This window comes from Rhamphochromis sp. 'chilingali' (genome assembly GCF_963969265.1).
Source record: "Rhamphochromis sp. 'chilingali' genome assembly, chromosome: 11".
Lineage (NCBI taxonomy): Eukaryota > Metazoa > Chordata > Actinopteri > Cichliformes > Cichlidae > Rhamphochromis > Rhamphochromis sp. 'chilingali'.
In genome coordinates, this window is record NC_137938.1 from 11,087,752 (window position 1) to 11,101,979 (window position 14,228).

The window sequence follows — 14,228 nt, forward strand, 5'->3', positions numbered from 1 at the left end:
ACAAAAGAATTTAGTCTTGTAGTATTCCTTAAGTTTTAAAGTAGGTGTGTGACAATAAGGGTCATTTAGTTAGATCAATCAGTTTTTACTGAATGCTTCCATTCATATATGACTTCATAAATAAATTTTGCCTTTATCTGTTGTATCACATGTAATATTTTACAAAACATATTACACTTTCTGTTTCTTTTCCATGCACATGTTTAAACTCCAAATAAATATTGGTGCAGCACACGTTTGAAGAGTCATTCGTTCCCGTTGCAGAGAAATAGTTGAAAGGTTAGAATCCTTTGTTCTACCCATCAGTCAATCAATCAATCCTTAGAGAACCACCATTCTGTCGTTCCCTAAAAGTGAACATTAACTTTGTTAAAAGTCCAAATACCCACAGGTACAAACATCTGACTGGCACTACCCCTCTAGGTATCCCACGCAGGATTCTCATTGCATCATTATATGCAACATGCAGCTTCTGGATGTTGCATTGCTTGTAAGATGACCACAAGGAAGCAGTATATAGTGCTGTGCAATACGTTTTAAGCCAGTGGTTCTCAACCAAGAGAGGCCAGCAGTGATCACTGACTGTTTTTTAGGTGCTTGTTCAGATTAAATAGAACAAAATACAAAGCATTAATGTACAAAGCGTGGATGTTTTAATCCAGTACATTTGTTATTATTATCATCATTTGTCACATCCTGTTTATGACAGTTGAAATATATAACATTCATATAAGAAATAAAATTGTCTCCTGTAAACTGTATGTGGAGTTAAATAGACCTATACTACTGTACTTTAATGTCAGTTATGAGGGTGGTACTTCAAGAGCCATATATTTTATGAGGTGGTACTCATTGAGAAAAGTTTGAGAACCACTGCTTTAAGCAAAGCCACTGAACAGAAGCTGAACTTACATGCAGTGGTATTTTCCTGGATATAGCGCTTACAACATTGTCTATATAAATATATATATATCTAATCGTCATCATTCATTTGATCAGTAATAAAGTGACCCATGTATTTCACCTTTTTACAAACCTCAAGAGTAGGGCTGGGTATCGTCACTGATCTCTAGAATGGATTCGATTCCGATTCACATGGATCGATTCGATCCATGATTCGATTCGTTTTGGTTTGATTTGAATCGAGGAAATTTTGCCTCAGACAGCCAGAAATATTATTTTATAATTCTGATTTTTATATCTATAAAAAGAGAGCTGACACTTGTGAGACTTTATCAAAGGTGTAAGCATCACAGCAGATGTCAAAGTAATTGAGGATAAAACAGAAAAACGTGAAGGAGATTTTACTGGCCTGGCTTTTTAAATCAGATAACCTTAAAAATATTCTGCACTCAAACAAAACTGAAGAAAACCATAAATCAACATATAAACATTACCTGGTGCTGCTGAAGTGAAGCAGAGCAAAGTTACAGAGGTTTTATTAGAGACACAGCCAAGCATTTTGCAGTTTCGCATAATTTTAAAAAGTTTACATTTATTCAGTATTGAGACTTACTTGTCAGAAGTCAGTTAAATAAAAAAAGAAAAGAAAAAAAACCAGCGGCTGACAGCGCTGTAAACAATGGTAGACTGGTGGTTAACAAGCAAGCGAATAATGCAGAAAACAGATTTTTAGATGGAGTACACAGAGAGAGACAGAGAAAGAGCTGTACATGAAGTGTCATTTTATCGTGGTGGAAGCAACAGCAAAAGTAAGAGGGAATTCATGACAATGTTTATGTGAACCGAAATGGATCTTCTTTTGCTGCTGGTTCAGTCAATATTGTTTGGAGAGTGATGAAACCTGGAGCTTCCGAATCTAGTGCAAAAAAGACGTAAACACAAAGCGCAGACCCGGCAAAACATCAGAATCTGTGAGCTGTCGGCTTTTAGCCCCAACAGCGTGTCCGTGTGAGAAAGCCAACATCTCACTGATTGTGATGCGTCACCGGGTCCGCACTTTGTGTTTATGTCTTTGTGCAGAATCCGTGTTCCTGCTCTCATTTACTGTTTTAGCTGTTTGGTGGTTGTTGGAATTTTGTGAGGTTTGACCTGGATTCTGTAGATTCTGGAGTTTTGGGGAAAATAATTTTATATTTACAAATTGATTCAGGATTTTAATGAATCGATATCGAGTTATTCATGCTCAAATCAATTTTGGTTGGTGAATTGGTAAATTGTCCAGATATCTGGCAGACTAGTTCAGAACTCAAATTCCGACTCGTCCTCTACAAACAAGAAGTCCTGACATAAAGCCAGATGGTCTGTCCTTCAAGCTCAGGTCCTTTACCAGAGGCCCAGGCGCTTGAGGGTCCTGCGAAGTTTCTTAGCTGTTCGTAGGACTGCGCTCCTGATGTTCGTGGGATCTGCTGGAGCCACTCAGCTAGTTGGGGAGTCACTGCACCTAGTGCTCCAATTACCACTTGGACCACTGTTACCTTCACACTCCAGATCTTCTTGAGCTCTTCTCTGAGCAGTGGCGTGTCTAGAAAATTTTTGTTGGGGGGGCCAGGTAGGGGCACAGATTTGGAGAAGGGTGGCAGATGTAATTGGCAGATAATGTTTAAAAAACATTCTACCAACCGTTAACCATAATTTAATAACCCTATAAACCTAATAACCGAATGCGCTTTTAACTCTTATTAGAATGAGATTTTAACCACTACGGTGCAAAGTTTTTAGATACTATGTTGATAGAGTACAAGAGATACAATCAGTGCTTTGTCACTGTTTACTCAGCATTCAAGGACAGCAATATTTGCATAGTATTTTTACTGACATATAGTGCACATATGTTTTGGGCAAAAACATTTTTGAATATTAAAATACAAACATCTCTAACAAACAAATTGACAAATTAGCCAATGCCAATGTAAAACTTTATCTGCCTATTAAAAAAAAGAAGATAATCTTCTCACAAACTGGTGTTTGATTTTGAAACAGGAAAAAAGTGGGGAAACAACTGAAAAGACTAACATTTGAATAAAACCTGAAAGCAAGTAAATACTTTCTATGCTGCCTTATGGTAAGCTTTGGTAATATTGATAAAGAACAACACTGGCTGATGATGAAATACAGTCAGCTGGCATGGTAACACTGCCAGTATTAACTGGGACAGAAAATCGGGCATTTTGACTAGAGACCGGCCCACCAGGTATTAAAGCCATAAAGCCTTTGAATGAAAACAAACGCTGTTGTGACAGTGATGTACACTGTCTTGTTGGTATATGTATGATTTCTATACATTTTAAGTCAGATAAAAACTTTGGTTGTAAGATTTAGATAATTATTTAATAAAAGATAGATATTTTAAATGAGAATAAGAAAGTAAATGGTAAATGGCCTGCATTTGTATAGCGCTTTTCTAGTCCCCAAGGACCCCAAAGCGCTTCATACTACATTCAGTCATTCACACACACATTCACACACTGGTGATGGCAAACTACATTGTAGCCACAGCTGCCCTGGGGTGCACTTACAGAGGCGAGGCTGCCAGACACTGGCGCCACCGGGCCCTCTGACCACCACCAGTAGGCAAACATGGGGTTAGTATCTTGCCCAAGGATATTTGGCATGCAGGCAGGAGGCAGCCTGGGATCGAACCACCGACCTTCTGATTAGTGGCTGACCTGAACTACAGCCAGGTGGTAGAGCAGGTATTTCTTTGTGCCCCCCCCTTTCCCTGTTAATGCCCTACCTGGCCCCCTGGGCGGATCTAGGAACGTTTTGCCCCCTGGCAAAACTTTCCTAGACCCGCCCCTACACAGTTACCAGCTGTCAGCTGCTTAGAAAAGGATGCTGGTGTTATTCGTCTCTCAGAAACAGTTCATAACTTCCATTCAACTCATTCATGTGACCTAAAAGGTAAACCTGTTTCTCCATCACCTGTTCAGCTCTGATGATTCAGTAAGGACATCTCCTGGTTTCATGTTTCCCTCTCACCACATATCCAAACCGATATCATGACCAGCAGTTTTACAGCTGTGGCTCCAGCAAACATCAGCTGATACTAGAAATTAATATTAAATAAATTCTAACAACAGCTGATCAAGCTTAAACGTGCTGCTATTGTTTAGCGCGACATCTGCTGGTTTCCTCTTTCTGGCGCAAAGTGGGCGATAAACAAACAAGAGAGAAAAGCCGATCAGCTGATCATTGATCAGTTTCATGATTGAAGTAGCAACAGGAGAGGCAGGGGGAGAGAATGAGAGAAGAAGATGCAGCTGTGCAGCGTAACGACAGAATAACTCCAGCTTTGTGCCTTTTTTTCATTATAGCGAAAGTACGGGACAAACTGTGTCTCTTCTCAGCTCAATACGAAACGCATAATATTTTCTCTGAATGAGGGACCATTCCACTTTTTTAAGGAGCCGTTGGCAACTCTACTAACTAAACTTATGAATAAAATAAAGTTCACTATCAGTAACATCATAGCACCCACCCAGCTGTATAGAAACTCCGTCATGCTAGCTAGTAGCAGTACGAGTTATTGTAACTGACTGTAAAAAGTCAGCACAACGAAAATAAACTCCACCTGAACTTGGTTTATATCTGACCCAGATAGACTGCAGGCCATAACTTCTTACCTGAAGTTCAGTTCACCTGACACTCGGACTGGCGGCTGCCTCGGGGCTCTCCTCCTGCCTCCCCTTCCCTCATCCACCTGCTGGCCTCTGTGGAAGCCCCGCCATAGCCACCACCAAACAACTGAGTTATTTTTACACATCGACCTGCATCTGGCCAATCCACCACCTCTCATTGTTCATGCCGTTACAAAAAAAAATAAAAAATAAGTCACTGGGCATATGCCCGGTATGCCCGATGGCCAGTCCAGCTATGTTAACCTGGGGTGGCCAGTCTGGTTGGGGGGGTGGCCTGTGCCCCCCCAGGCCACCCCGCTGGAAACGCCACCGTCTCTGAGCCCTTGGTATGTCTCCAGCTTCTCGTGTTCCTTCATCCTGATGTTGCTGTCATTCAGTATTGCTACATCTATCACTGTTGCCATCTTCCTCTGCTTGTCTTTCACTACTATATCTGGTTGGTTAGCCATCACCATTTTATCCGTCTGTATCTGGAAGTCAATTTTAACCACCCTAGGGGGCGTCTCCCATTTTGACCTTGGGATTTCCAGGCCATACTCAGCACAGATATTTCTGTATACTATGGCGTTCCATGTATGCCCTGCCTGCTAATATCTTGCACTCTGCTGTTATGTGTTGGATTGTCTCAGGGGCATCTTTACACAGCCTCTATGGATCTTGTGTTCAAAGCTTGTTTCTGTGCTGACATGATTAATGGCAGGACTACAGGTTGAATGACTGACTGAGCAGCAGCCTGAATGGCTGAGTGTAGTGATGGTTGTGGTGGAAGAGAAGCAGGTGGTAGTGTGGATGATGGAGCTAAGGGCGACTGAGTGGTAGTAATGGCGGTTGGGGAGAAGGCTGGACTGTGCTCTGGGGAGAAGGCTGAATGACTGACTGAGGAGCATCCTGAGCAGCTGAGTGTAGTGATGGTTGTGGGAGCAGATGTAGGACAGCTGGTGGTGTAGGTTCCCCTGAGCCTGCAATGCGGATGAAGGGTGCAGGCACCTGCTGGACACCAGTCGCTCCCACCTGAAGAGTAGGTACAGGTGCAGAGATCGGCTGGGTCCTGGCGGGCCTCACCTCAGGGGTTGGCACAGGTTTCGGCAGGGACTGGGCGGCTGCTGTCCCCACCCGAGGAGCTGATACGGGTGCAGGGACCAGCAGAGCCTCAGCCAATCCGGAAACCGGAACAGGGAACAGCTGGGCGCCAGCCCCCCTCACCTGGGGAACTGAGGCAGGTGCAGGGGAGTGCTGAGCCACAGCTATCCCTAGAGCACAAGGGGCCTGGGAGGCGGGCCTAGAAAGAACAGACTGCAAGAGATTAATTCCCTGCCCTGAGTGAGCGGATGAGAAACAGCACTCTGACTTCGCAGATTTAAGTGTGCTAAAGCTGTAGCTTACAGGCACTAAAGCACCACCTTCAGGGTTTACAACCTCTAGAGAAGTGTGATCTGCTGATGCACCAACAGTCTTTGAGCTTCTTTCTTCGGAACTAACCATGCTTATACTGTCAGAGGAGGGGTTAATAGCCAATGTAAACATAGTCCCGTGCACCGGAAAGGCAGATGAAACAAAGTCTTTTACCTCCGGATCGCTGGAAATAGTCTCGTTGTAGCAGCTGCTGTTGCGCTACTGAGAGCCCCGTCTGCTGCTGCTGTGGCGTGGAATCTCAGTTTGACGAGGCGACCTCCACGGTTACCCCGTCTCCTGCGTCGCTTCCGCACATCCAGTGGCAGTGGTAAGGAACGCCAGTGTGGTGGTGTTACTTCCAAATCGGGAGGCAGAAAGCCTTGGTTGTCATTTCCAAACCGAACTAAAGCTTGGGTAGATAAGCCTATTTCCAATAATGTCTGGCGATCATAAAACAATGTAGGGCTGACATGTTGCACAAAATTGACTAAAAGCAATAAAAAAATAAAAAAATAAATAAAAGAGAGCAATAGATGGCGTGCCAAACACACAGGTGCCATGTTGGCCACCTGACCTAAGCCTAATCGAGATGGAGAGCAGAGTGAAGGCATGCAATGCAAATAAATAAACATGTTCAGCAGTGGCGGCTGGCCCATAGGGGGCGCTCGGGCTCCGCCCCCCCAAATGTGGAGGAGTAAAAATATATATTTTTAAAAAATTCATCAATGATAGTTTTACTATGTGTGTGCCCATATACAGCCAGGCGTATTTTAACATTTTCACCAGCTGACTCATTAAAGTTCAACCAACAAACGGTGTTTTTCTTCTTCTGGGGCGCTCGTCAAAGCGCCCTTGATATGCAGCGAAATAGCCTATCATTAAATGGTTGCCAGGGGAAAATAATAAATATTTGACCTATCAGCGTCGCTGAATTAAATGGTTTGGGGGCGCTTAAAATTGCGCCCCTGCAGAAAACGCGCGAAGATTTGCTGTTCTAGAATTTTACCTCAGTCAGTAGCCTAAGTGAGCTATAAGGTCAGAGAGAGACGATGGCAGCGGTATTGTTAACGGTTGAGGCACAGCCTCCCCCAAATTCGGTTAGATCGCACATTCACCGAAACTGTAAGTCTTCTTAACATCCTCATCACCACACCAATGACAACATCAGAATCGGAGAGGTGTTTCTCTACTTTAAAGAGGATAAAAACTTTCCTGAGAAACAATATGGCTCAGGATCGGCTCAACGCTCTGGCTATGCTGTCCATAGAGAAAAAACTCACACAAGAACTTCCTGATTTCAACACCAGGGTCATCGAGAAATTTGCCACTCAGAAAGACAGACGAGCAAAGTTCTTGTACAAATAAGAACCCTTAACCATATTTACTCTCTTTCTCCATCCCTCTCTCTTTCTCTCTTTAGCCCACCCCCCCAATCAGTTTACAGTTGTTGTTTTCAATAGTTATTTTTCATTCATTCAAAAAAAAAAAAAAAAATCTGTTCATGTTCATTTTTACAAATCTATACAAATGGCCAGAATATGGTTGTTCATTTTAAATTTAAATTAAAATTGTGTTGTTTGATGTACTCATTAAATGGGTCATTTTAGTCGATATCATAAAAATTGCCCCCCCTGAGATTTTTTTCAGGAGCCGCCACTGATGTTCAGTATAATATATCTATTTTTTTGTAATGTTGTTTAATTTATATAGCAAATGTAACACAGTAAGGGGAATTGTTGAAAAGAATATATCAATGGGCCAATAGGCTCGACTATACGAGCACACGGGTGAGTTTAAATGAGACACAGAGACAAGAATGTAACTCAAAAGAACCAGCCAACTTTAGTGAAATAAACCATAAGGTTGAGAAGCACAGGTTAAAGACACTTTACAATGGTAGAAAGGAAGCTCACAAAAATTAAAAGAAAAGTAAAACACATAAACTACTAAAGCAATGACTTGGCCAAGTGTTACTTTTGGTTTTCAATGTCCGGGTTTCAATGCTCGGGTTTCAATGTTCGGGTGCACCCTAGTAACATGACTCCTTAACTCTTATAGAAACAGTTACACAAATCCAATGTACATTCAAATGAAAATCTCACACTCTTTTCACATGTGGAGAATGTTCTACACAACAGCTCATTATTTAAAGTCCCAAATAAAAAATGTCCAAGGGGTAGTGTCCAAAAAATTCCCAGGGTGTGAAAGAAAATAGGGGTGAGAGAATGTCAGTCAGTGGTCTTATGTATAACCAGCTGTGCGTGAAAGTGTGAGTGTGTATAGGAATTTCTTTTACTTATGTATTAACACTTATTTTATTATTATTATTATTATTTATTATTATTTTATTGTATAATGCCTTGGTGCCACTGGATTTTAACATGTCTGACACACATACCGCAAGACAAATGGTGGGGGTCTAGTAAGGAAGTTGGGGGGAAGCAGACACTCCACACGAAGAGTCTTTTGTCTCTTCAAGGACTTCAAGGAGGTAGCCAGTAGAGCAGGGCGATATGGCCAAAAATATTTATCACGATATATATTTGAAAATTTGCGATAACGATATAACCGACGATATAATTGATGCGAGACAAAATACAACTCCACAACATTACTAGCGCAAAAAGACAACCTTCCATTTATTTTCACTTAAACAAGAAGCTGGTTTTTATGTACATTAAAGCTTTATAAAAATGTAACAGTGCAAATGCAAATTCCTTGCTGAAAGTTTAACCAAAAGGCATTTCCAGTAGAAATGGGCTGACATATCCTGAGCATAACCATGTATAATATCCACTGAAGTTAAAAAGAGGTGCTTTGCAACATTAAACTGCAGTGTGCAGTACGCATTTTTCGGACCATAAGGTGCACGGGATTATAAGGCACATTAAGCGAAACAAAGCAGTCAGATAAATCAAACTTTATTAAACTCATTCTTCTTGCTTCCTCCACTTCTGTACCATTGATTCATTAATGTTGAATTCTCTGGCAGCTGCTCTATTCCCATGTTGTTGCAGTATATTAATGACTAACCTCGTATTGTGGATGGATTATCTCAGTTGTTCTCCTGACTGAAGTTTGGTCCGTTTACAGTATCCTGCCATGCGATTGCATTTGTCTCTAACCATGAAGAACCTTCACGTTAACTTTTATAAGTGGAAAAGTGTTAGTGTTCGTCCTCCAGCTTCACTGTTTATGTTATGCTAACATAGCTGTGTCGCTAGCGATCACGTAGCACATCATTATATACCAGCTAGCCCAACTTCAGTAACCCTACAAACGTCACTGCTGTTTAGTTTCCTGTCTTCATTTATGTTGGAAGTGATAGCAGAGCTGTACGTTTGATTTTTTTCAGAAATCTCTCAGTCAGAACATGCTATATCATGCTTAGGTAACTAGCGAAACTAGCGAGCTAACTTCCGCTAGCTTCCTGCTAACTTCTAACTCCGTTAAATGTAATACATTTTGTTTTCATGGATGCCTGGAAGTTAAACTTTATAGTTACACCTGGTAAAGCAGCAATGCTGATCGTTTTATTAAAGATGAAAGAATTTAGACAGTTTTTAACTCTAAGTGATGCTGCAGTGTTGTTTGACCTGAAACATACGGAGTTTAGGACCCAGATTACTCCCAGATTTAAGAGCATCTTAGTCCGACAAATACGACAATAACGACGGCCGCTTGCATGTTCTGCAAAAAAATGTGCTTTGTTGTGTATCTGACGGACAAACACCAAACCAGTTCCACATCACTGAAGTTGCACCATTTTTACAAACCAATTCTGGTTCATCTGTTTCACTCAACAATCGGCCATGTGCGTATGAAAACAAAGGCACTGCACATGCGCGTTTTACTCCCATTCTATCGCGATATTTCATTTTCCTATCGTTGCCTAACATTATACCGGTATTACCGTGAACGGTATAATATGGCCCAGCCCTAGTAGCCAGGGAGTGTGAACTAGGGCTGGGCGATATATCGAGTTTTTTAAAAATATCGATATATTTTCATACGAGATATAAGATGTGACAATATCGTTTATATCAATATAGTCTATGTTACGTTATAATTATACTTGTGGAGCCGCAGGTTTGCCTCTCTTTCGTCCACTTTTGTCTCTACGCAACGTTACTCGGCCTCGCCTCTCCTTCACTGAACACAACTCCCCCTCCCCCATAGCTTCACCTGCAGGCAATGACAAGATGAAAGCGGAAAATCTCCGTTAGCGAGTTACCGTGCGTGGGGCTGGATGGCGTCAACGTGTTAGCGAGCAAACCGCGCTAGCGAGCTAACCGCGCTAACGACATGCAGCCCGGAGGGGCACGGCCTAAAATCCTTTCATTTTTTCAAAAATCGACAGTGCGCCTTATGTATGAATTCTGGTTGTGCTTACTGACCGCGAACCGATTTTATGTGGTACACAGCGCTCAGCAATCTGTCAAAAAATGTTTTAATATGACTTTGCTAAGCTACGGAGCTGCACCGCTTGATGGATTGTCGGAGGATTACGGCTACCGAGGAGGAGCCTCGCGGAGTGATACGTACTGTGTGTGTATAAGGACCACAAATGGCACCTGTTCAGAGACGTGGTGCAGCTGTGAAATCTGTCTCTTTGTTATTATGCTCAGCGTCTATTAGTTTACATTTTGACTGCACAATTGTGAGCTTTTTGTTATGCACAAAAACAACATTGTTTTCTTTTATTTATGGACCATGATTATTTAATAAATGCTGATAATTTATTTTTGAGTAATTTCTTCATGTACATCTACGCTGTATGTAAATAAAAGTGCCCGTGTGACATCTGGGACACAGCGTGACTAAGAACTCTCTTTTTGTTCTTAACTTATGGCTTAAAAAAAAAAAAAAGAAAATCGAGATATATATCTTATATCGCCATCCAGCTAAAAAATATCGAGATATGAATTTTGGGTCATATCGCCCAGCCCTAGTGTGAACCTTAAGGTGTGAAACAGCTGTGTACTGCCTTTTGTTCCTGAAGAAGGTATTTAACTGACAGCCATGCTAGGCTCAGTGAGACTCTGCTGACCCTGCCCTGCGGTCATGCAGGCTCTCCACAAGCTTGGTGTTCTGTTCTTTGTGTGTTTGGATTAAAGAATGTTAGCTACCACTCACCGCTTGTCTGCAGGCTTTATTTAAATGGAAAACTTCCACAACAGAGTGATACAGTCCTACCACACAGCAAGGTGCAGCAGATCATCAAGTGGAAAAGAAGTGAATCTCAGTCTCTCTACGTCCAGGTGGGAAGGCTCGCCATCTATTTCAAACCCTGACCTGTCAACAGACAGGGTCAGAAGAGCAATTCAAATATTAATTATGCTGTTCAAGCTATAATTCACAATTTAGGATTTTGTTGAAATCACATTCAACATCAATTTGCAATTAAAATACTCAAATTTGCAAAAATAAAACATCTCTCTTACACAAACTATGCATTAAACCAAGTAAAGTCAGTGCATATACGACAGTTATTAATCAAACAATTCAGATAAATTCAGTTTCTCAACAATAAAATGCAAAACAGACTTAACTGAGACATACAACATGTGCTCACCGATCTCAGTGCATCACGGCCGAATACAATGGTATGCGGGGCTCTAAATAACGTAACAGGACATGTTGTTTTTCTCTTTAATAACTGCAATACGACGTGAAGGAAAATAAACATAAGTTGCGCTTCAAGTGTTACCTTACTTCTGGAAGCAGATTGAGATGAACTTTCAGGCAGTTGATAACAACTAGAGCTAATGAAGGCTAACAGTTTAGCTCCACACGGTACTTTCTAAAATCGCCAGAAAACTGCAGCATTCGCCTGTTTACTCACTGTGGCTTCTTTTAACATGAAAGGTAGCTGATAACCAGCGAACTTGGTTGCAACTTATATCTAATACTTTTTCCTGCTCAAAAGCTTCAGTCTCTCTTTTCTCCTGCCAGCATGCAACTACCTCCACACATAGCAGCGAACACAGAGCACATGGGTGGGACATACAGCGGCAGGCTGCTCTGCCATTGGTCAAAGCATACTGGGACCTGTGCATTTCGATTGGTTGGGCAGGCTGTCCATCTCTCCTCATATCAGTCCTTAAAGTGGTACCCTCATTGTATGTGGGTTACAAACAACATGTATGTGGAGTGACAGTCACCTTCAAGGGAGGCAGACAACTGGTATTTGACATGGGTTTGTATGAAACTAAGCAAAGTTACAAGAACAACATTTATTATTTGAACATGATCACAGTAAGCATATATAACAATGGCTGAGTATATGAAAATGCAGATCAAACCTACTTTGAGACACATATCTATGCTTTAAGGTAAGTCCGTGGGAGAATATGTTTCCATCTTTCCACGTATTTTATACTGGATATATATTTTTAACCCCCTCCCCCCAACAAAACCCCCAAAACAAAACAACAACAACAACAAAAAGCAAAAAAAGCAGTACAACTTAAATGTGACAGCAATAACATAAAGTTAGGCAAGACTGAGGCTGAAAAGGTCAAAGTTGCAGTAAGTGAAGGTAAGGTGTCTATGAAGTGTCCGGTCCGTGATCTTCCCCACTTTCCTCAGGCACCAGTTCTTGTAGACATCCTGGAGGGGGCTAAGCTCACCTCCAATTATCCGTTCAGAACACCGCACCACTCTCTGAAGAGCTTTGCGGTTGAAGGTCCTGAGGATGCGGGGGCTCATGCCAAATCTCTTCAGTCTCCTGAGAAAGAAGAGGTGCTGCTGCGCATTCTTCACTGTTTTGTTCATGTGAACAGACCATGTGAGATCCTCTGCCAGATGTACACCTAGGAAATGGAAGCTGCTCACTCTCTCCACAGCAACGCCGTTGATGGTGATGGGGGTGTGTGCTTCTCTACAACTCTGGAAGTCCACTATCAACTCCTTTGTCTGTGTGACTTTGAGGGTGAAATGGTTCTCCAGGCACCACTGTGTCAGGGCGCTGACCTCCTCCCTGTAGGCTGTCTCATCACCTTTGGTGATAAGACCCTCCACTGTTGTGTCATCCGCCAACTTCACAATGGTGTTGGAGTTGCTAGTGGCCGTGCAGTCGTAGGTGTAGAGTGAGTATAGGAGAGGGCTCAGTGCACACCCCTGTGGAGCACCAGTATGTGTGTGGCATCTGTCAGACAGCTGCAGAGAGAGCTGCTCAATCCTAGGTTCTGCAGTTGTCTGTCCAGCTTCGAGGGAACGATGGTATTGAATGCTGAGCTGTAATCTACAAACAGCATCCTTTTCTCCATGTGCGAGAGGGCAGTATGTAGTGTCAGGGCTATGGCATCATCAGTGGACCTGTTGGGGTGGTATTCAAATTTTAGAGGGTCCAGTGAGTTGGGTAGTCCAGAGCAGATGAAGTCCCTGACCAGCCTCTCAAAGTATTGCTCACGAAGGGGGTCAGGGCTACTGGTCGGCAGTCATTCAGTGATGAGATGGTGGAGGATTTGGGTACAGGGACGATGATGGCTGTTTTGAAGCAGGCTGGGACTACAGACAGAGAGAGGGAAAGGTTGAAGATGTGTGGAAACACTCCAACCAGCTCGACCTCAAGCATGACTTGAGGACACAGCTGGGATTCACATCCAGACTAGTAGCTTTGCATGCATTCACCTTTTTGAAGCACTTCCACACATCCTCCTCAGCACTGACGTCATCCACAATGCATACATTGTCCGGTATCCTGGTATAGGAATAGCAATAAAGTGTGTTAAAGACAGACCTTAAAAAACACTGTAGTACTGGTAAAGAACAAGAAAATTAAAAACGAGACAAAAATCAGTTTTGCACAAATTTTATTCTTGTTGGGATTTTTTCCCCTTAAATCTACTCCTTAAATTGTGTAAGTGTTCAAAACATTTAATCAATATATTTTAAACTAGTTTATAACTAGGCAAATAGTTATGGCAACAACCAGTGGCGGAGCGGGGGGGTGGCTTACTGGGCTTAAGCCCGGGTTGTTTTCTCAGAAGCCCGGGGTAATTTTTTCATAGTTAGATGCCTGGCTGACAACTGTATAAAACAAAAAACTACACACAATATTCGAAGCACATAGTGCACACTGTGGGAATTTACGACTGTGCGTAAATCCCCCCTAATAATGGTATGATCTGAACTCAGGCACTAAGTGGGGTGGGGCAGTTGCTGACTACGAGTGCGCTGTTGGAGAAACGGAGCCAGGCAGACAGAGGAGAACTGAAGTTTGACCAGGTA

The 14,228-nt window shown here is 42.3% G+C and overlaps 1 long non-coding RNA gene across 1 annotated transcript; it reads right to left on the reverse strand.

Moving 5' to 3' along the window:
* Nucleotides 1–7,812: 7,812 nt before the first annotated feature.
* LOC308406463 lies at nucleotides 7,813–11,973 on the reverse strand. Its single transcript, XR_013973543.1, has 3 exons — nucleotides 11,704–11,973; nucleotides 11,569–11,611; nucleotides 7,813–11,288 (listed from the first exon to the last, which is right to left on the reverse strand). It is a non-coding gene; the product is annotated as an uncharacterized lncRNA (long non-coding RNA).
* Nucleotides 11,974–14,228: the final 2,255 nt, after the last annotated feature.